The sequence below is a fragment of the Pleurodeles waltl genome, chromosome 2_2, assembly GCF_031143425.1.
Source record: "Pleurodeles waltl isolate 20211129_DDA chromosome 2_2, aPleWal1.hap1.20221129, whole genome shotgun sequence".
Classification (NCBI taxonomy): Eukaryota; Metazoa; Chordata; class Amphibia; order Caudata; family Salamandridae; genus Pleurodeles; species Pleurodeles waltl.
The window spans coordinates 1,164,422,492-1,164,446,800 of NC_090439.1; the positions used below are offsets into that span (position 1 = coordinate 1,164,422,492).

Here is a 24,309-nt window from a genome sequence, read left to right on the forward strand (position 1 = left end):
CCCAACTGCAATGTCTAAGCCCACGTTAAAGCCAATAGGCAGCTAACCTAAATATCAAATGTAATGTCTAATGTCATGTCAAAGCCAATAGGCAGCTAAACTGAATACAGAATGTAATGTCTAATGTCTTGTCAAAGCCAATAGGCAGCTAAACTGAATACAAAATGTAATGTCTAATGCCATGTCAAAGCCAATAGGCAGCTGAACTGAATACAAAATATAATGGCTAATGCCATGTCAAAGCCAATAGGCGGCTAAACTGAATACAGAATGTAATGGCTAACTCCATGTTAAAGCCAATAGGCAGCTAAACTGAACAAAACATATAATGTGCTACTGGTGAACATTGAGCAACTAATATGTGCAGTGGTGAAACACAAAGTCATTGGTCAAACACAATTAATAGCATCACAACCATATACTCCAAAAGTGGAATGCGAATCACGAATGGACCCCAGACCTATGGGAAGTTGTAGAGGGTCGCTGGGACTGTAGAAAACAGTAAGGGTGTCCAAAATACCCCACCGCAAGACCCTGAAAAGTAGGAGTAAAGCTACCCTACTACCCCAGAAAGACAGTATAGTCGAGATAGGGGATTCTGCAAGAACCACAACCACCAGCAAAACACTGAAGATGGATTCCTGGACCTGAGGACCTGTAAAGGAAGGGGACCAAGTCCAAGAGTCACGCAAGTGTCCGGGGGGACAGGAGCCCACTAAACCCTGGATGAAGGTGCAAATGGGCTGCCTCCGGTTGGAAGAAGCCAAAGATTCTGCAACAACTAAAAGGACTAGGAACTTCTCCTTTGGATGGAAGATGTCCCACAGCGTGCTGGAGGTTGCAGAAGTGTCTCCAGGCAGAAATACCGCAAACAAGCTTTGCTAGCTGCAAGAGTTGCGGTTGAGGTTTTTGGGTGCTGCTAGGGACCAGGAAGGACCAGGATGTCGCCCCTTGGAGGAGGAGACAGAGGGAGCGCTCAGCAACTCAGAGAGCCCCCGCAGAAGCATGCAGCACCCGCAGAAGTACCGGAGCAGGCACTTAGAAGATCTGAGGACAGCGGTCGACTTAGAGTTACAAAGGAAGATCCCATGATGTCGGATTTCAACTCAGCGAGTTGGGCAATGCAGGACAGAGTGCTGGGGACCCAGGCTAGGCTGTGCGCAAAGGAATCCTTGGAAAAGTGCACAGAAGCCGGAGCAGCTGCAGATCACGCAGTACACAGGACTACTGTCTGGCGTGGGGAGGCAAGGACTTACCTCCACCACATTTGGACAGAAGGGCCACTGGACTGTGGGAGACACTTGGACCCAGTTCCTGTGTTCCAAGGACCACGCTCGTCAGGATGAGAGGGGACCCAGAGGACCGGTAATGCAGACATTTGGTGCCTGCGTTGGCAGGGGGAAGATTCCGTCGACCCACAGGAGATTTCTTCTTGGCTTCCAGTGCAGGGTGAAGGCAGACAGCCCTACTAGCATGCACCACCAGGAAACAGTCAAGAAAGGCAGCAGGATGAGGCGCTACAATGTTGCTGGTAGTCGTCTTGCTACTTTGTTGCGGTTTTGCAGGCGTCCTGGAGCAGTCAGCGGTCGATCCTTGGCAGAAGTCAAAGAGGGAAGTGCAGAGGAACTCTCTTGAGCTCTTGCATTCGTTATCTGAGGAATATCCCAGTGGAGAGACCCTAAATAGCCTAAAAAGGAAGTTTGGCTACTGAGACAGGAGGCTTGGCTACTGAGAGAGGTAAGCACCTATCAGGAGGGGTCTCTGACGTCACCTGCTGGCACTAGCCACTCAGAGCTGTCCATTGTGCCCCAACACCTCTGAATCTAAGATGGCAGAGGTGTGGGACACACTGGAGGAGCTCTGGGCACCCCACCTCCCCGGGAGGTGCTGGTCAGGGGAGTGGTCACTCCCCTTTCCTTTGTCCAGTTTTGCGCCAGAGCAGGGCTGGGGGATCCTGAACCGGTGTAGACTGGCTTATGCAGAGATGGGCACCATCTGTGCCCATCAAAGCATTTCCAGAGGCTGGGGGAGGCTACTCCTCCCCAGCCCTTCACACCTGTTTCCAAAGGGAGAGGGTGTAACACCCTCTCTCAGAGGAAATCCTTTGTTCTGCCTCCCTGGGACCGGGCTGCCCAGGCCCCAGGGGGGCAGAAACCTGTCTGAGGGGTTGGCAGCAGCTGCAGTGGAGACACCGGAAAGGCAGTTTGGCAGTACCCGGGTTCTGTGATAGAGACCCGGGGATGCATGGAATTGTCCCCCAATACCAGAATGGTATTGGGGAGACAATTCCATGATCCTAGACATGTTACATGGCCATGTTCGGTGTTACCATGGTGACACTACATATAGGTATTGACCTATATGTAGTGCACGCATGTAATGGTGTCCCCATACTCACAAAGTCCATGGATTTCGCCCTGAACAATGTGGGGGCACCTTGGCTAGTGCCAGGGTGCCCACACACTAAGGGCCAGATGTAGGAAGGCATTAGCGCCTCGCAAACAGCGAAAAACGCCGTTTGCGAGGCGCTAATGCCCTCACGCGATGCTGCAACACATATTGCGAGTCGGTACTGACTCGCAAAATGTGTTTCAGACTCGCAAATAGGAAGGGGCGTTCCCTACCTATTTGCGAGTCGCACCGCGATGTAGGGTTGATTTGTGACCGCGAAAGCGGTCGCAAATCAACCCGCAGTTACCATCCACTTGAAGTGGATGGTAACTCATTCGCAAACGGGAAGGGGTCCCCATGGGACCCCTTCCCCTTTGTGAATGCTCACAATAATATTTTTTCAGAGCAGGCAGTGGTCCTATGGACCACTGCCTACTCTGAAAAAACCCGAAACAAAAAGGTTTCGGTATTTTTTTCTATTTGCAGCTCGTTTTCCTTTAAAGAAAACGGGCTGCAAAGAGAGAGAAAAAAAACTGCTTTATTTAAAAGCAGTCACGGACATGGTGGTCTGCTGTCTCCAGCAGGCCACCATCCCCGTGAGTGCCTAGACTCGCTATGGGGTCGCAAACTGCGACCCACCTCATAAATATTTATGAGGTGGGTCTTTGCAACCCCATAGCGAGTCGCAGAAGGTGTCTGAGACACCTTTCTGCATACCAATTTGCGAGTTGCAAATTGCGAGTCGGATGGACTCGCAATTTGCAACTCGCAAATTGCTTTCTACCTACATCTGGCCCTAAGTAACTTGGCACCCAAACTTCACCAAGTGAGGGTTAGACATATAGGTGACTTATAAGTTACTTATGTGCAATGTAAAATGACTGTGAAATAACGTGGACGTTATTTCACTCAGGCTGCAGTGGCAGTCCTGTGTAAGAATTGTCTGAGCTCCCTATGGGTGGCAAAAGAAATGCTGCAGCCCATAGGGATCTCCTGGAACCCAATACCCTGGGTACCTAGGTACCATATACAAGGGAATTATAAGGGTGTTCCAGTGTGCCAATGAGAATTGGTAAAATTAGTCACTGGCCGCAGTGACAACTTTAAAAGCAGAGAGAACATAAACACTGAGGTTCTGGTTAGCAGAGCCTCAGTGATACAGTTAGGCACCACCCAGGGAACACATATAGGCCACAAACTTATGAGCACTGGGGTCCTGGCTAGCAGGATCCCAGTGACACATATCAAACATACTGACAACATAGGGTTTTCACTATGAGCACTGGGCCCTGGCTAGCAGGATCCCAGTGAGACAGTAAAAATACCCTGACATATACTCACAAACAGGCCAAAAAAAGAGGCTACCTTTCTACAGCCCCCCTCTCCCTGTTCCTGTCAAAAGCCACCAATACCATCTGCGGAGTCCCCCAGGGATCAGAAGTGTTTAAAAGTACTGTGCATCTACCCACTACTTTGCCCACCACTCCAGTGTACCGGCCGTTGGCCAGTTTTAAAATCATTTCTACTTTGAGGGGAACACCAGCATCCACCCACAAAAGCATCTCATGCGCCGAAGACGTGAAGCTGACATACAATAGTTGACCCCCCCACTTATCTCAAATCTTTTTGTGTTTCTGTGGTAAGAGATGTGTTTCCTGCAGCACAACTACCTTTGCTTGTTGTTTATGAAGATATGACCATATTCTTTGTCGCTTGATTGGATTCTGTATCCCTTTAATGTTCCACGACATTATTTTCACCCCCATGCTAGGATTATATAATCTCTCATTTGTCCGGTGCCCGCCCTGTGCCATGATATAACTACCCTGCTCAATATGTATATGTCCATACTCAAACTCCCTTCCCTGAAGTACCCACTGAGCCCCCCTCCATGTGGCCCACCCCAACCTGGCATTCACAATTGACACAGTAGGTGTCCACCCATTCCCCCCAAATACACAATAAACAAACTTCCCCAACATAGTGCACTGTGTATGTGTGCCTCGTGTCGATGGCCACCTCACCAGCAGTGTTACCATTAACTTTACATACAAGGAAATCACCTTGATTTACTTATCTTAACTTTTTGCATCTGACGTTGAACTGTGCTCATTCAGCTGGTATGCACCCCCCCTTCAGTTGCATTGTTCATAACCTGTACACCCCCTTTATATCCACATATCTAGCCTCACTCCTACTTGTCAACCATCAATCGACCATTTAGTGTTCTTCTATGAATTGCATGTCCTTCAGCTCAATCAAAAAAGTATAATTTCCCTTGCATATCCACTTGGAGTCACGCTGGAGGCAGCAACGCATATCTCAGACCTCGCTCCCTGAGTTTCTTCTTGACCTCGATGAAAGACTTTTGCTTTTGTTGTGTCACCACGCCATAGTCTGGTTAGAAGGAGATCCTATTCCCAAAGAATTCCACATTCCGTTTTGCATGTGCTGCCGCCAGAACATTTGTCTTGTCCTTATATCTTTGCATTCCTGCAATTAACATACGTGGTTGCACTCCTGGTTTTGGTTTGCCCCCTGGTGACCTGTGTGCCCTGTCCACTTGCAAACCCCCCTTGCTCTCAATCCCTGGAAGGACGGTCGGTAACCATGATTCTAGAAATGTTTCCACTGGCGTGGATTCCGTCCCTTCAGGTAGTCCCAGAATACGAACATTGTTGCGTCGCAAACCGTCCCTCAGGTCCCCCAGTGTGGTGCCCTGCATTTTTAGCCATTGTTCATGATCAGTCAGTGTGGAGGCATATGTCCCCACGATCTCATCCACTCCATCAGTTCTCGTGCCCAGGTCTTTCACCTTTTCCTGTATCTTATCCATATCCTGTCTCAGTAGCGTGACCAAGGTGGCCACTCCATCATTCTTTTCAGTTATGGCCCTATTTCTGTCCATAATCAAGTTTTTGAGTTTAAGCATGGATGATGAAATTGTATCCCCCACATCCTGCTTCCCCCCCCCCCTAGGTTTGTTTGTGCTCTGCACCATTCTGTCCAGTCCTTCCTCTATTGTGTTTTGTTTCTTAGAGGCCATGCCCGGACCCCCCCTGGGTTTAGCTGGCCCTGAGCTCTGAGAGGCGCCTCCACTGGGCAGCTTGCCTCACGGCAACTCTTGTGGGCTTGGGATTCCTGCTCCGGCCATCTGGTCGCCCTGCCGCCTGCGAGGGATCGTGGGCCCCTAGTCTCTGCACCTGGTGGCGCAGAGCGGCAGGGGGAGGCCTCCCCGGGAAACTCGTTGGTTCCTCCATGTGTCTATTTTTTTTCTTGCTTCATGTGTGGAATTTTGGCATGCCCGACAGGCACCACAATGGGGGGAAGGGCCGCCACTAGTGGCAACAGGGGTCTCTATAAATGCTGCATCACAATCAGAGTCCCTTTTGTACAGGGCCTCTTGCCCTGTCCACTGCACCCACGGTCCGTCCCAACATGTCTTTTTATTATAGAGTTGGCCCACTGCTGCTTTGTGGGAATGTCTTTGGGGACAGCACCCCAGGAGGTCCAATGCCGACCATGTTGTTCCCCAGGCAGGCCCCTGGGGCCAGGCCTCTTTCCTTGCGGCAGCCAGCAATGTTCGTAGGGGGGGTGGGGACCACGCAACACACTCACTAGTGCCCAGGCAGGTATTTCTCCCCCCCCCGAGCAGCTTTGCCGGATCTCACCTGCTGCCCGTCTGCTCCTCAGAGGCCTCTTGCCAAGCCGCAAGCTCCAGCCAGGGCCCGCTGGGCCTCCCGCTCCCCAGCTCCAAGACACCACCCTGGCACTTCAGTCGCACCAGAGCCTACCCAAGACCACAGAGCACGCACAACTGCGTCTCCTCCATCTTCTGTATGTCGGCCGTAGCCCCCCCAGAAGGCTCCCCCCGAGCCTGCCACCGCTGGCTAGGCCCCTCACTCATGGGCCATCCCAGTGCTCTGGCCGCACCCCCCAAGACCAATGTAGTTCCTGCTGGCCCCTGCGTGCAAGGGGGTACCGGCCTCTGTGCCGCTGCATAGCCAGATCGTTATTGAGACTCGAGGAGGGGTCTAGTAGCTGTGATCTGTCAGAGCTACAGATCTGTGCGACCGCTCAGCCGGCCATCTTGGCTCCTACCCTCAATTTCTATGTTTTTTTAACACATCGGGGCTTGGCAACATTTTGCCAATATTTTGAGGCTTCGCTATATTTTGAAATATATTTTAAAATATGTTTATGGCCATGTACTGCAGTAGTTCCTCAAAATTATGCGAACATACTGTGGTGCCAGATATCACTTTAAGTACCATACAACTTAAAAAATACTTATCTTAGTTAACTGCAGTACCCAAAAAACATCATCTCTGCACAGTAATGTATAATCCTGCCAAATGTCATGCAAATACATTCAGCCATTATGTGCTGCATCAAATACAGTAATCTATGGAAAATGCATTGGTGGAAAAACACGTTTTGGGATCCCCATTTTATCTTTAAACTCCAATAACGATTCACCACAAAAGTGTATATCATCTCAAAATGTAGAAAATGCTATATATTTTGTTTGACTTGTTGGGCAGAATTTTATTTTGTGAGCCAGAAAGCATGCAAAGAAAACGTATGCAGATTAAGATGTATTATATTTCTTATGTATTTGCTTTTAGGTTTCCATTAGCATGTAACCATAAATGTGTCTTTTTAGTTGTGCATATTGAAATTCTGAGACTTTACATATGCAGTCTAGTTTATTCTTTGGACTTCCTTACTACTTTTAGTAGGATTGTGCTATGTTAAAAGTCCAAAGTGAATAAAAAGCAATCGTTGTTGTTATAAAAATTAAGATTATTTTTTTTAGTGGCCAATTATCATGTCCAAATAGTACTTTGTGTGGCTCACTGCAATGGCAATTTTTCATTTTGTTGCGCACGGGTGCATAAGAAAGATGGTTTCTTGTTTGGCTTGTTGAACCTGTTTCATTGTGTGAGCTACATAGCTTACAAAGGAAACTTGTGCAGATTAAGATGCATTCTATTTCTGATGTATTTTTGCAAAGGTTTCCATTAGCATGTGACCATAAATGGGTCTTTTAGCTGTTCATGTAGAAAATCTGAAACTTTACATATGCAGTCTAGTTTATTTTTAGGGCTTCATTGCTACTTTTAGTAGAGTTGTGCTACAAAATTTCACTATGTTGGCCCTTATAACTTCATAACACCACTTACAGCAGCAAAAAGATTGATCTACATAGTTTAATGTACATTGTTGTGAAATTTCATTACAATCCTTTCAACCTTTCTGCCGCTACGTGAAATATAAAAGTCTTTGTAAATGCATTGTATTTCAAGCGTGTTTTGGGATCCCTCCTTGATCAAGAATTGCAAAACTTTCCATTCTCGGACAATGTAACGGGTGCAGCAGGTCTGCAAATTTTTGTGGAGACTCATCAAACGAGTGCAAAGGTGTTTAAAGCAACCCTATTTCTGGTAACCTTAACTATAACTGCAGAGTAGCTGTCGCCATTCTGTTATGTGTATATAAAAAAAAGCAAAGGTTAAAGCAATGTTATAGTTAGGTGAAAATATCAGTTAAAACCTACAGTTTTAAACAAAAAAAACACTGAAATTCATCAATTATATTCATCTCAACTAACTATAGCTCGTGCCATATTGTATGTTGCATTGATATTATCAATGATGTCATAGAACGTGTCAAGAGTGATGTAATATGCAAGGATAGAAGCTACTTTGATAGTTTTGGATTACTGCTAATTTGCTTAAAGAAATAATAAAATATTAATTGCTTTAAAGAAGGTCCAAATCATAAGAGCCATTAGCTGTTCCAGTGGATCTGGTAGTTGGGGTGTCAGCCAATGGAGGGATCATTTACCAATGGCATGCATTTGTCATGCCTTTTCCTGTTTTTACTCCTCCCCAAGAGCATGGACCAAGCATTAGATAAATACGCTGTTCATTCTTACAGCATCTGTTTTGGACCTATTTTTTTCTTAGTTGCAAAGTGTTTCCCATGATTTGTTTGTTTAACTTCGCTTCCCCAGAGATGTGAGTCCGAGCTTCCTGTACCATGGCATGGCCGCAGCAGGGGGTGGGACCCAAGGATGCCGGCAGGTGGATTAGAAAAAAAACTGTTTTTGTGAGAACTGCCATGTCGGACTGCCCTCAAAGTACCTGCCATCTGCCCCGCCAGGCTCCGAGCACCTCTTTCGTCCCGAAAGGCTGCTGGGCCTCATGGCCTCATACATCCTGCTAGTGACACATGCCAGAAGGCATATGCGGGCTCCGCTGTGGGACTTGGCGTTCCAGTGGGTGCAGCATCAGGGAAATCTCTCTGTCATGGTCCCGATCTCAGAGGGGACTGTCAACGACCTGCAGTGGTGGCTTTCGAATCGGCATTGGGTCAACGGCAGATCCCTCTCCTTTTCCCAAACAGATCTATCCATAGTGACGGACGCATCACTTCTGGGATGGAGCGGCCACATGGGAGAAGCGGAAATCAGAGGCCTCTGGTCTCTGGCGGAGTCTGGGCTACATGTCAATCTTCTGGAGCTCCGGGCGATCAGGCTGGCTTTGAAAGCATTTCTTCCATCTCTCAAAGGGAAAGTAGTGCATGTGTTAACGGACAACACTACCGCCATGTGGTACTGCAACAAACATGGTGGAGTAGGGTGTTGGACCCTTTGTCAGGAGGCACTGTGCCTCTGGACATGGCTGGCACATCAGGACATCACCCGGGTGGTTCAACGTCTGGCGGGCTCTCTGAACGCCAGAGCAGACAAACTCAGCCGTCGATGCATAGCCTATCTTGAATGGCGTCTCCATCCGGAGGTGGCATAAGGTCTCTTTCATCAGTGGGGAGAGCCTTGGTTAGATCTGTTCGCCTCCGCAGAGAACGCACAATGTCAGCTGTTTTTCCCGTTGGAGTTTCCAAGGCGGCACTCGCTCAGAGACGCTTTTCGTCTCTAGTGGAACTCCAGCCTCCTTTCCGCCTATACCACTTCTCTCCAGAGTTCTCAAAAAGATCAGCAATGACCGAGCCCAAGTAATCTTGGTGGCTCCGGACTGGGCACAGATAGTACAGTATCCAAAGCTACTGAGCAAGGCCACCGATCCTCCACTCAGACTGCCCCTTCGGGGGGATCTTCTGTCGCAGCAACAGGGGACGGTTCTACACCCGAACCTGTCCAATCTCAACCTTCATGCGTGGAGATTGAGCTGCAGCAGTTGACAGCTTTTGACCTTCCACCCGAAGTCTGTGATGTAATTTTGGCAGCCAGACGTCCCGCCACCAAAACGGTATATGCCTGTCGGCATTAATTTTTGGCATGGTGTACCAACAAATCTGTTAATCCCCTTTCTGCTCCTCTTTCTGAGGTTCTTTTGTTCATTCTTTCTTTGGCCCAGCAGGGCTCTGTTTTGGGCACAAGTAAGAGCTATTTATCAGCTATCTGAGCCTTTCTTAGGTTGCCTAATCAACCTTCACTCTTTAAGTCTCCTATTGTTGGTAGATTCCTTAAGGACCTCACCCATTTGTTTCCTCCCACTCCGTTTATCAGGCCTCAGTGGGACCTCAATCTTGTCCATACCTACTTAATGTGTGCTCCTTTTGAGCCGATGCACAATTGTCCCTTACAGCTCCTTACTTTCAAAACAGTTTTTCTTGTTGCCATCACCTCTGCTTGCAGAGTGAGTGAGCTTCAGGTTCTATCTTGTAAGCCCCCATTTGTGTCTGTGCACCCTGACAAAGTGGTGTTACGCACTAAGGCTTCCTTCCTTCTCAAAGTCGTTACACCTTTTCATGTAGGCCAGTCTATCACTTTGCCTACTTTTTGCGCACCTCCACATCCTTCTCATGAGGAGGAGAGACTCCACCGGCTGGATCAAAAAAGAGCATTGGTGTTCTATCTCAATCGTACTAAAGATTTCCGGGTGGATGATCAACTCTGTTGGATATGTGGGTGCGAAGAAAGGGAAAGTGGTGCAAAAATCGTACCATCTCATGATGGGTACTTCTGTGCATCAAAATGTGCTTTGCTTGGGCAAAGAAGCAACCCCCTGAAGGCTTGCACGCTCATTCCACCAGAGCGACTGCTGCTTCCACAGCGTTAGCATGCAGATTTCCTGACCTGGATATCTGCCAGGCAGCTACGTGGGCATCCTTGCACACGTTTTCCAAACATTAGTGCCTGGACAGTCGGGTCCATCGGGATGGCTGCTTTGGTCGTTTGGTCCTGCAGTAATTTCTAGTATGACCTTGGTTCACAGTCCAACTCCGAGGATGGCATTGCTTGGGTATCTATTCTATGGTAAGGGATCTGCAACTAGTAGTCTCCATCAGATGTACAAGTTACTTACCTTTGGTAATGATGCATCTGGTTGAGGCATATTCTAGTTGCAGATTCCTTACCGACCCACCCATCCTCCCCGCTTACGAACTGATTTCTAGGGACAGGGCTTCCCCATTCAGGTCCTTAGCCCTGGTGCACCAATTTCAGTGTTCTTCGAGGCTCTGCGCTTTGGCGTGGAAAGTCTTGAAAAGAAACTGAGGTGACGTCTGTGTACTACTCCTGACGTCGTCACAGCGACTGTGGTGCTGATGCCACCTAATGACGCGCAAGAGTATTCCTCGAAGAAAAAATCTCCGGATCCATTCTGACGCCTGGGGAAAATTCTAAGGTAAGGAATCTGCAAACTAGAACATGTCTCAGCCAGATGTATTGTTACCGAAGATAAGTAACTTGTATGTTTCGGGGGGTACATTTTTTTGGGGGGTGCATTTTTCATATAGTGTAAACTCTATCCGAAGATATTGGCTGACTTTACATGAACATCAGTTACATTACAGAAGGACACATTTATTTTTTGGGAAAACACAGGGAGATTACACAGCACAGGATGTTAACCCGCTTCCGAGACTCTAACCTCATTTCCCAGCTCCAGGGTCGGCAGCTCTAGCCCTTACGCCACATTCTCTGCCCTGAAACAAGTGCTTAATTTGTGCTTGGTGTATCCGGTGCTGAGCACGAGCTCTTATTTTTTTAGGGCCGGGGCTTATTCTTCTGCCTCAAGCATTTGCTGCGAGCAAAAGACACAAATGAGAAAGACTGTGGAAAAGAAAAACGAAAAAGCGTCACAAAGGGAGAAAACTGAAATCTGCAAGAGCGCGCTGAAGGGGCAGGGAGTGGCTTTATATAAATTGAAGAGGCCCGAGATGGCTTCAGGATTACGCCGCCTCGGGTACCCATGTTCCCACATTTAATTGCAGCAGCCGCGTGCTTTGAGCACCGGCACCTTTTTATTTACAAATTAAGCACTGCCTGAAACGTTTATAATAATAAAAATATATGATATTTTATTAGAACTGTGCGCTTCCTTAGAGCTGCTGTTCGGGTTCCTAAACCATACCCGATCCTCAGGGAGTGCAGTATTTTACTAGATGTGACATGGCCGTCCCTAACTCAGTGCAAGCTTTTGTCTGCTTGGCAGTTGTTTATTCAGTGCCTGGATACTTTACGGCGCGCTGTTCCACACCAAAGTCAGCAGAAACGGATGTGGATATTTTCACCCCGCCTCTTAAACAAAGACTTTACCAATACAGCTCCCGAGACGGGGTGGGCCTCATTCAGCACAGCCCCAGAGGGGTTACCTCGTCTTTTATCACCAGTAGAGCCCACACTGAAACTTCAAAATGATGATAAATTCAACCGCCTGAACCTGGGTGGGGCGATCAGAAAATAGGAACGTCCTCATCTCACCTCTCATAAAGGTTGCTCCCTCTGTACTGCAGTAAATGAACAACAAGCATTCAACTCCGCATAGTTCAACACCACACAAGTAAGTGCCAAACAATGCCACAACACAAATCCATGCCGCATAATTCCACTACACACCACACATTTAAACATCTCATAATCACGCACCACACAATTAGAGCTACACACACTTCTACTCCACACCATTCCACTTCTGTCATATAATTATAATCTAATAAATCCAACTGCACAGATTTTCACTCCGCTGTTTGCCACATAATATCACTTCACATTATACCACTCCAAGCAACATAATTCCCTTCCACCCCAAACCATATAATAGCACTCCACACAATACAGTTCAACTCCAGATAATTCCAGTGCATATTATCCCACTCCTGCCTACAAAATTCACCTCCAAGCCACAGTTACCCTCCACATGTCCACTCATCTCCAAACACACATAAACTCTACAAAATTAAAATTTTCAACATGTTACGTACTTCCACGCCACATACCACTCTACACCATGCCACATAAATAAACTCTACATAATTACACTCCACACATGCCACATAATTCCACACATCACACAATTCCACACCAGACAATTCAGCCACACACAATTCCATACCATGCAGCATATTTACTCTTCACATACCACTCAGCACCACATGATGGAACTCCACATAATTACAGTCTACTCAATACTACATAAATACACCCCACATAAATCAACTCAATGCCGCATAACAACCCACATAAATACACTCCACACCATGCCACGTAATTGCACTCAACATAAATTCACTGAACGCCACACAGCTCCGCGCCACACAATTCAGCTTCACACACTTCAATTCCGCACCACATGATTCCACACCAAACCACTAAATTCAACTCCACCACACAATTCCACTCCACACCACATACATTCAATCCACAACATGGAATTCCACATCATGCCACGATATTCAGCACCACACCATATAATTGCTCTCCATGACACACAATACCACTACACATAATTGCAATCCATGTCACACAATTCCACTCCACATAATTCCAGTACACTTAATATCACATAAATGCTATCCACATGATTCCGCTGCACGCCATGCCACATAATTCCACTGTACCTAACACCCCTCAACACCACACCACACAAATCCACACCACACAATTCCACAACAAACAATTCCAAAACAACCCGCATAATTCTATTCCACACCACACAATCCACTCCACTCCATAACGCATGGCTTAAAGGCATTGACAATGTGAATAGCTCGCGGATTGCTGCATAGACTATTGGATTGCGTCAATGCCTATTGGCTATGCCAGTGCTTCTTGTGTGTGTATGAGTGAGGTGTTTGGTTTTTCACACTCACTCACTAATTTGATCGTAGTCGGTTACAGTGGGGAATCTTTGCTAACTAGGCACATAGCACAGAAGAATGGGCTACCACATGTTACTAGTGTGCTGTTGGAGGGATGGCCGGGGTGGATTGGGGAGGGAGGGGAAGTGTTTACTTACTAGAAAGTTTGCTGTTTGTGATGGTACACAAGGTGCAGAAGAACATACACTGAATAATAATGATGACACGATGCAGGGAGGAGAAGTGGGGAGACAGCAGAATCCGGAATGTACTACGAGAGGACACATTAGGGGGCGATTATACAGAGGAATGGCTCCATATCAGATAGCCTCATGGAATGGGAGATGATTGGGTACATGTGTTAAAAGACATAGGGTGCTCTCATCCTTTAGGCATGCGGGGGTGAACATGACATGCCTGCAGGAAAAACACCTGATAGATGAGGAAGCAGGGAAATAAAAAAAAATGGAGGGGGTCAGCTGTGGGCAACCCCCTGCTCCTCCTGTGCAAGAGGGGTGTTAATATGGGTGGTTCCTGGGGACCCCTTTCGGATGGTATACACCGACGCAGATCCGCGCGGGAGGTTTGTGCTGATCCAGGGGGTGTTGGACGGAGTTTACCCAAGAGTCCAATCCCTGCTAAGAGATGTGAGGGTGGCGAGCCTACTGGGGGTTGGAGACTTTAATTGTATGCTAGGCCCAGGAATGGACAGACGACCCCGCCCCCAGGCACAGATGAAGCCTGCTAGGGCAGATACTTTGGTGAAGGTAATGCATTATTTGGCCTGTGAGGACGTTTGGAGGGAGCTGTGCTTGACCAAGAGGGAGTTTTCCTGATGCTTCGCTACTCACGGTGCCTGTAGTAGGCTGACCGAGCGCTTGGGACGGATAGATGTCCGGCCAGCGTACACTCCGCCGGGTATTTGAGCGGGTGCCCGTCCAGCATCTCCCCGGTACTGCTGAAATGGGCACAAGGAGGGCAGAGGGGCGGGACACGGCCCTGCGGCTTCCAAACAAGCATTGCAGCAAGTGCAGCAAGTGCAGTCCCTGGAGGACAAGATGATTGAGTACTTATCGAACAACTGGGGATCAGAGGGAGCAGGGACACCAAATGGCAGGCTCTTAGGTTAGTCATCAGGGGGGTGCCTGGGGAAAGTGTGTGGAGTGCAGAGACATGTGTAAGGGGAACTCCGAGGTGTACACGAGTGCCGAGAGGCAGTGGGCCTGTCTCATGGTGGCGCCAGTTGGGGGACACATGGCAGACACTTGACCGGTTCACAAGCCGGGATTATAGACAGAGCCTGCACAGACAGGGGGACAGACCTCTGGTGGCTCTCCAAGGACCTGGCAGAACCACGGCCCTTACTCAGCAGGCCATCAGCGCCGCTGGAGGGCCCTTGAGAGCTCTTTAAAGAGGAGGGATGGAGGGAAGTGACGCAGAGATTGAGACATATTTGAATGGCGTCGAACTACCCCAGCTATCGTGAGATGTATGCGGAGAACTAGATGCAGACATTACACTGGAGGAGCTAAAAGAAGCGACGGGCCGTATGAATCTGAAAAAGGTACGGGGGGGGGGCTCCCAGTGGAGTTCTACCAGACATGCTCCACACAGCTGGCGGCCATTCTTCGAGGTCCACCGGGAGTCCAGGGACTCAGAGTTGTTGCCTCAGAGGGTCCCAACACCAGGGGGAATGGGTTGAATCCCACCTCGTATAGACCACTCACCACGCTGAATGCTGATGTGAAGGTGCTATGCAAGATCCTTGCGGTGCGACTGAGTGGAGAGCTGGGGAGATCAGTGCATGAGGACGAATGTGGCTTCATGCGGGGACGCAGCACTGCTTTCATCCTGCACAGATTGGCGCACATCAGTCAATCAATCAATCACTCATTTGTAGAGCGCGCTACTCACCCGCTAGGGTCTCAAAGCACTGAGGGGGAGGATGGGCGGCAGGGGAAGTGCTGCTGCTCGAACAGCCAGGTCTTGAGGCGTTTGCTGAAGGTCAGCAGGTCCTGGGTCTGTCATAGGTGGACAGGAAGGGAGTTCCAGGTCTTGGCGGCGAGGTGGGAGAACATCTGCCACCGGCTGCATGTAATACATGCAGTGGATCAGAGTGGGGAAGAACTGGTTATAGCCACGGTAGATATAGCCAAGGTGTTTGATACGCTAGAATGAAATTATCTTCAAAACGTACTCCAAAAAAAAGGGCTTTGGCTCACAGTTTTGCAGCTGGGTGTGAAAGCTGGGCGAGGCCCCGTGTGTCAGATAATTGGGAGGTGAGGCGGGGCACGCGGCAGTGCTGCCCCCCCCCCCCCCCCTGTTATTTACACTGGTGATGGAACCTCTTGCAGCTCGGCTACGAAGGGAGAAGGGGGCCATGGTATAGTGGTGGGGGAGTCCACACACCTTCTATCACTATATGCATATGATCTTCTAGTGTTCCTCAGGCGGCCTGTAGAAGGGGTGCCCCGACTGCTGACATATTTAGAGAACTTTGGTAGGGCAGCGGGGCTGCGCACAAATGTAAAAAACTCTTTGTTGTTCCCACTGGGTGCCCTGAGAATGACGCTGGAGGGAGGATCATCACAGTTGGGACTACGCTGGGAAAGGCATGCATTTTGATACCTAGGAGTAATGGTTGGGTACTCATTACAGATGCATACGCAATATAGATCTGGCCCGGTAATCAGAGGATTGACAGGTTCAATCCAATTTGGACTACCTCCCCATTGTCAATGGCAGACAGGATAGCACTGGTCAAAATGGTGTTCCTACCTAGATGTTTATACATTACACAAAATGCAATTTACAAGTTGCCCAGTAGCTTTTTCAAGACCCTCGATTGTCTTCTGATGTCATTGGTCTGGGCCAGGAAGAGGAGTACAGTGGCTTTGCCCATCCTCAAGCAGGACTTCACCGAGGTGAGTATGGGTCTCCCGGATTTGGAGCTGTTTCGTACAGCCTGGTAGATATTGGTGGGATTTCCAACTAGCCCACAAAAGACAGGCTCTCTGGAATTGATATTAACTGCGGGATCGATAAGACATATGGTAACACATTTATACAGAACGCTTAAGGCAGACAGACCCGGAACAGAGTATGCTGTGGGAGGAGGAGCTTAAGATACCTCAGACAGAAACAGACTGGAAGATGACTTGTGAATTAGTCGAACAATGCGCACTTTAAGTTAGCACACTTTAATTAACTTCATCGTACATACATAACGTCCTTCAAACTTTGACGAATGTATGAGCATGTGAGTACAGATTGCCTGAGATGTGGGAGGGGCTGCATTCCTTCATATGGTCTGGGATTTCCCCAGAGTACAAGAATTCTAGAAAAGGGTGCTACGATGTCTTCGAGTGGTGACTGGCGAGTCTGTCGAGGGGACCCACCAGGTGTGTTTATTGGGCACTTCTAGGCAGCCCCAGAGAGGTAAGATGCACTGGAGGTTTCTCAGCTGGCCCTAGTACTGGGCAAAAGAAAAATAGCCAAAGGATGGATGAGTACTATGTCCCCTTAAACTCGACTGTGGTATGAAGATGTTGACGAGTGGGGGCTGGCAGAGGAGGCACACGTGAAGTTAAACTGCAGGAGGATCTAGAGTCCTGGGTGGGGATGATGGAAAGTATCCATGGGGTAATGATGGGGCAGGCGAGCAGGAGCTCAGCGCACAGGAGTTAGCCCTGGATGATACGCAGGAGAGGGAGATTGTAGAGGGGGAGGACACATTGACAAGTACTGAGATGAAAGGGCCATTGGAAGGGATCACCCTAACTGAAATGGAGTGTGGAGTTTGATGTCTCTGTGAATCTGACTTGGTAAATTTTGTACAATGTCGCCTACTGTAAGAGTGCCTGCAGACAAGGCTATGTAACGAGAGCTAGGATTGCATCCTCAATGCTCGTTACAATAGTAAGTGGTGTAACTTGATTTCTTAGCACTAACTGTACCTCTCAATGTTGTTATGACTTTCTAGTTGTGTTAGGATTTTTCCTTACTTACCTGAAGCTCCTCTTTGTATTATTGGTAATGATGCATGTAGCCAGTGCAAATGAAATGCATATTGTGGGCTGCGTGTTTGGGTTGTCTATATAAAATGTCAAAAAAGAAAAGTTTAAAACAATAATAATAATTGTTGCAGTCAAAGGGCACCAAACTTGAAGAGGCCTTATTATTTTAAAACAGCTCCTATGATCAGGATTTATGATTGGTGGGGGTGTCCACCTGGCTTACTAGTTCACTGGTTGCAATACAATAGTGTACTTTTATGCTCTAATTGTGACTTCAAACATTAATAGCTCTAATACAGCTATCAGTGCCTTCCTCCTTCTGTGTCTGCTTCAAAAGCACTTTTCCTAATCCAGTTTCTCTGCGCTATAGCCAATTGGTTGAAAACAGCTACCTGATTTCAGTTGAATTGTTACAGTAATTTGTTTCTCATTTACAGAATCCAAGGGCCTGGTGAAGAGACACGCTGCACCTCAGCATCAGAAAAGACCTGCGCAGAATCACCAGAAGAAAAACTGTATTAGTTGAAAAATCCACTCGAAGGCTGATCCTGTATACACATTTAGCAATTAATTTTGAGGAGAAACACTGACACAGTGTGAGCATAAAGCTTCATACAAAGCTCATATTTATGGACACTTTCAAGATCTATACAATTGATAACTTGTATTATTACAGAAAAAGAGAAACGTTTTGTAGAGTTTTTACATATTTACCTCAGATATTTGGTACTGCCAAGAAACTATATTAGTGTACATAGCCTGAGAAAAGCTTCACTCAGAGCTCGCATCGGTACTCCGATCCGATGATCAATATTGAGACAAACCCTCCTAGGTGTATAGTGTGTGACCTGATGTTCATTCTAATATTAAATTAGGCCAGCATCAAAATATCCTCAGGAGAAACCATACCAGCCTAAGAGGTATGCGAAAAGCTTGACTTTCAGAACCTTCTGTTGAATTATCAGAGAATGCTTTCAGGGGAGAAGCTCTGCCAGGATGCAGAATGTGGGGAAAGTTGCACTGAGGGATCTTCACTGCACAGCCATGAAATAGTTCATCCTAAGGATAGGTCACACCAGTGCACCGAATGCGGGAAAAGCTTTGCTGAGTCAAAGAAGCTTTTGAGACATCAGAGAATCCATACTTGTGAGAAACGCTATCATTGTACAGAATGTGGGAAAAGATTCATAGCTAGACGCTATTTGTTGATACATCAGAGAGTCCATACTGGTGAGAAACCGTATCGTTGTACAGAATGTGGGAAACTCTTCTCTCAGGAAGTAAACCTTTTGGTACATCAGAGAGTCCATACTGGTGAGAAACCCTATCAGTGTAGGGAATGTGGGAAAATCTTCACTCGGAAAAGCAATCTTCTTGTACATCTGAGAGTCCATGCTGGTGAGAAACCCTATCAGTGTGCAGAATGTGGGAACATTTTCACTCAGAAAATAAATCTTTTTGTGCATCAGAGAGTCCATACTGGTGAGAAACCCTATCAGTGTACAGTGTGTGGAAAAGGCTTCAGTCGGAAGAGCACGCTGTTGAGGCATCAGTTAACCTATACTAACGAGAAGCCCTACCATTGTACAGAATGTGGGAAAGGCTTCACTGAGACTGGAGCACTGATGAAGCATCAGGGAATCCATACTGGTGAGAAGCCCTTTCAGTGTACTGAATGTGGGAAAAGTTTCACTGAAGCATACAATTTGTTGAGACACCAGACAGTCCATACTGGTGACAAATCCTTTCAGTGTACAGAATGTGGGAAAAGCTTCACTCGTAAGACACATCTGTTAAGTCACCAAAGAATCCATGCTGGTGAGAAACCCTGTTGGGGCACCGAATGCGGGAAAAGCTTCACTCAGGCAAGCACAATGATCGTGCAGGAAAGAATCCATACTGGTGAGAAACCTTATCAGTGTACAGACTGTGGAAAAAGCTTCAGTACAAAGTACATTCTGGTGGAGCATCAGAGAATCCATAGCGGTGAGAAGCCCTTTCATTGTACAGAATGCGGAAAAAGCTTCACTCTAAAGAGCACGTTGTTGGGTCATCAGAGAATTCATACAGGTGAGAAACCTTTTCAGTGTACAGACTGTGGGAAAAGATTTGTTAAGTCATACACTTTATCGATACACCAAAGAGTCCATACTGGTGAGAAACCATATCGGTGTACAGAATGTGGGAAAAGCTTCACTCGAAGCACAGGTCTACTCCATCATGCGAGGACCCATACTCGCTAAGGATGATTTAGTGTGGGAAATGTGTCATAAATCCACACTGTTGGGAAACCCAATTGCTGCTTGTGGGAAAAGCTTCACTCAGACAAGCAAACAGTTCACGCATCAGAAAATCCATACTGGTGAGAAACCCTGTCACTGATGGAGAAAGAGTCAGTGAGAAGTGCAACCTGGGAGTTTAAAGAAAAACCCTTCAGACTGAAGTTAACATCTAGGAGATCCAGCAATGACAATCTGTGGTGTTCCCTGACTGAAGCTTGCAACCTAATGAATCAAGCTCTTTTTGGAAAGAAATCTCTTAGACCACAAATACAATCAGAAAATGTGTATCATGTCCAATCTAAGTTCATGATTAAAGATCTTGCAGACATGCGTTATATAAAAATTATCAGGTGCGCTAAAGTGATGGCATTTGAAATACTGGGAAATATTGAGAGTGACCCAAGGGCGCTCCTCAAAGAATTGCAAATAATACAACTAATAATCATGCTGATGAAATGAGCCCGAACCTAGGCCATGAATCCTAGTGCCATCAAATGTTAACTGTTTAGAATGTAGATTCTCCAAATGTTGTGATCAGAGAATCCGAATTTCATTAAAGACAGGGAGACTAGCATTATGCATCATCTCTTTATTTCTACTCCATGGCAGCCATTTAAAGCAAAACTTAGTAACTACAGTAAACATTCTAGCATAAAAAACCTCAGACTACATAAACCCCAACACATCAGCCATCTTCCTTTTGATGTCTGCTCCGGGGCTTAAATCCGAAACCAACTGAATGAAATAGTAGAAAACAAAGTATCTAATGTGTACATCTTCATTCTTTTACAAATTGTCTGTTAAAAATGAATACAAGATGACTCAAATCATGTTAAAAGTAACACATAAGCAAAATGTTAACACTTTTTTTGTTTGTCCAAAAACTGTACATCACCAAGAAAAAACAAGCACCACCAACTCTTTTCCTTTGGTTGGAAGTGTGGGATAGTGCTAGCCTCCATTTCTTAAATGAAATCTAGAGTCTGTCATCACAACATTTGGAGAATCTACACGTCAAGGCCAGAAGCTAGCATTATGCATGTTCAAAGCTACTAATTACCATAGAAGATTCATGATCCACATGCATCAAATAAAACCTTGCAAAGGTCCCACATTTGCCCAGCTTTCAGATTTCAGTATTTACTCCAATACAAAAAACCTTGCTTGCCATCACTGCTTGCACGGAATGCGCCCCAAACCTTTTCATACCAACATCTGCATCAATCATACACAACCTAACCCAACGTGCTGTAGTTGTCGAACTAAGAGGATTATATGGTCTTACATAGGAAATCTGATTCATGACATCTCTTTGAAACTTGTCCATTCTATTCTTATACTCTTTTACACACTGAACCACGCACAACATAGGGTGCTCATCAAATCAGGGATAAAAATGTAGAGGTCATTGTCTTTGTTCTTTGTGAAATTTGAAACAGGAGCTCATCTGAATTATATAATCTATTACCTGCAAAGCTTTTACTTCCAAGACCATTCTAAAAGATATCAGACGCGACAAAGTTGCCAACAAAATGGACAGCTGCCTTAAGGTCAAATGCCTATTAGAGGACCACGCCTCCAAATTTCTAAAAAACAAGTTTACATCCCTCATAAGATTATATTTCGGTGTAAGTGGTCTACATATTTTTTTTATAACTGTTTTTATTATCATTTTAATTAATCAAGACAGTAAATCCCAATGGGTTAGGAGACAAAAAATGCATAATACATAAGAACAAATACCAGATCTACTAATACAGATTTTCCCCTTATCCGTTTTGGGTGAAGGAAAAGTTTCTGATATAATTTCTGTGTTCAATGTGAATGAGCTGTGTCTCAGTGTTCAAGAGTAGTGCTCTTATTATGAGTTAGGTTGTGTGCCTTGCAAGTCATGGTAAGACCTCCATGGGCCCCACACTTTGTTGAATTTCCATGGGCATCCTCGGGCCAGGTAAATCACCATCTCGGCCATCATATACTGTTCCATCCCCCGCTTCCACTCTGTTATCGTGGGGGCTTCAGGGGATCCCCAGTACTTGGCCTCATCTCTCTTCGCCACAACTAGTCCTAGGTTGCAAAAAAGAAGTTTGGAGCATGGCAAATTTATCTCTGTGGGTATGCCGAGCAGTTTTTAGCAAGGTTCCACCGGTATTTGCGCCTTAAGTACCTCCCCCAGTTCACCTATAATACTCGACCAATACTTCTGTATATACGGGTATGTCCACAGAGTGTGCATGAACGTGCCCCTTTCGGTCTCACAATGTAGGCAGGTCGGAATTGGGGCCTTCCCCATTATATGGAGCCTCACCCTGTCATAATAAGTCCTATGCAGGATTTTAAACTGGTTCAGTCTTAACTGGCTACGTATGCCCACTCTGGGAGGGTGCATAATGGCAGCCTCCCAGTTGGTATCTTCGAGTGGCCCTAAGCCACCCTCCCATCGGAACGTCAGTCGTCTAAGTGTTTTCCACATATTATTGTTCAGGGTCTTGTATGTCCAAGAAATGTTTTTCTCTTCCAATTGACCCATGGGGAGTTGTCCCTCTAGAAGGGAGTATTCTGGGAGGCCCGATATGTCTAGGTTTTCGTCTCACCAAGCGTGCGCTAATCAAATGTAACTGTAATGCTGTGTCTGTGAAAGATTATATTTCTCTTGTTGGGTAGAGAAAATCTTTACTGCGCCGTCCCTTATAAGAGGGCCCAATTTAGAAATTCCTATGATGTCCCATGCCTGAAAACCCCAAAGCTTTCCCAGTTCCTTCAAGTAGGTTCCTCCCCATAACAGACTTTTTCCCTCGTGAGTGTAGCGTGCCACCCTATCTTGCGTCCGGCCTTGTTCCAAGTGATTGTGAGCCTTTATCCCTGTAAAAGTAGTGTAGGTGAGATTTGTGCGTGAACTGACTCCTGTCAAGCAGATATGTCTGGTGATTACCGGGTGCGTGTTCCCAGTCGTTTATTGCTATCAAATATGCGGCCCAATAGTGTGCTCTAAGATCCGGTAGAGTGATCCCACCATTATATGAGTTTCGCTGGAGTGTCTGCAGGGAGATCCTGGTTTGGCCCCACACCCTCATAGGAATGTGTGTACCTCATGGTCTATCTTGGTGAAGATGTTATCAGACCATTTTACATAGGTGTTCTGCAAGGCATATAGTAATTTAGGAAGAGATATAATTTTATAGAGAGATGCCTTCCCAAATAATATTAAAAGGGGTTTCTCCATCACTCCATATCCTTCTGAAGGTCAGACATAACTGTTATTAGATTTTGCTCTCAGCGTCTGTTATGGTCTAGCGTTATATAGATCCCCAGATATTTTAAGCCGTCGCCACCTATGTGTAGGTTGGCTGGTGGTTCTATATGTTCAAAGCAGCCCCCTATCTGATAAAGATTACATTTTGCCCAGTTAATTCTATAGCCTGAGTAGGTCCTGTTTTCCTCTAGTGTATCCAAGATCCGGGGCAACCTCTCTACAGGGCTAGTGATGTAAAGAAGGATATAATCCACTTACAGAAAGATCTTTTTTGATTCGTTCTCCCCCTTGCACTCCCTGAAACCCAAGATGTCTGTGCGGGAACAGATGATACTGGCTAGGGGTTCAATCATGACGGCAAACAGCAATGGAGTTAGGGGACATCCCTGGTGTGTGCCTCTTCTCATAGGGAATTCATCTGACTGGTAATCATTTACCTGAACTACTGGTGTCGGGTTGGTATATCGTAGGGTAACCCACTCCCAGAACATTGGGCTGAATCCAAACTTCCAACACTAGCATCATAAATGGCCAATGGACCTTTCTGGGCATCGAGATTTAGCAGCAAATGGGGCTCCTTTTGCCCTTAAACAGCATCGATCCAAGCATGGAGGCGACGCAGATTACATCTTTTAGACCTCTTGGGCATAAAGCCTGTTTGGTCCTGGTGAATCAGTAAGGATATAACTGTTACAAGTTGCGTGGCAAGTATCTTGGTAAGGATTTTCACTACTACATTCAGGAGCGAGATTTAGCGGTAGGAGTTGCACTCCTCAAGAGATTTCCCTTCCTTGGGAATCACCACTATAGTTGCCCTCGCATCACCCATGGGAGCTCACCCACCTCTTTTGCCTCTCGAAATAAATGCAGGAGGTAGGGGGTGAGAACATTGGAGTTCTGTTGGGAGACCATTGGGCCGAGGAGTCTTACCCGAGGATATCATGGTATATAGCCGTTCTAATTTCAGCAGGATCTATGTCCTGATCTAGGGAGTGCTATCCTCCACTGTCAAGCATAGTAAGGGGATCTGTGCCAGGTAGCTCTTAATAAGGGATGGGCCCACAGTTGTGTGTGTGTGGTAGAGGTTCTCGTAGTATTTCACAAATGCGTTAGTGATCTCCGAGGCAGTATTATATGTCGCCTGTTGTCCCTGACTATGGAGTGTACTCATCTGGCTTTTCTCAGCATACTTAGTTTGATGCCTCCATAACTACAAATAAAAATGTGTTTCTCCATTGAAAAACCATTAACAGCAACA

General features: G+C 46.5%; 1 pseudogene; it reads left to right on the forward strand.

Annotated features, from left to right (window-relative positions):
- The window catches only part of LOC138278932 (zinc finger protein 585A-like), a 148,372-nt pseudogene that overhangs the window by 34,245 nt on the left and 89,818 nt on the right, over positions 1-24,309 (forward strand).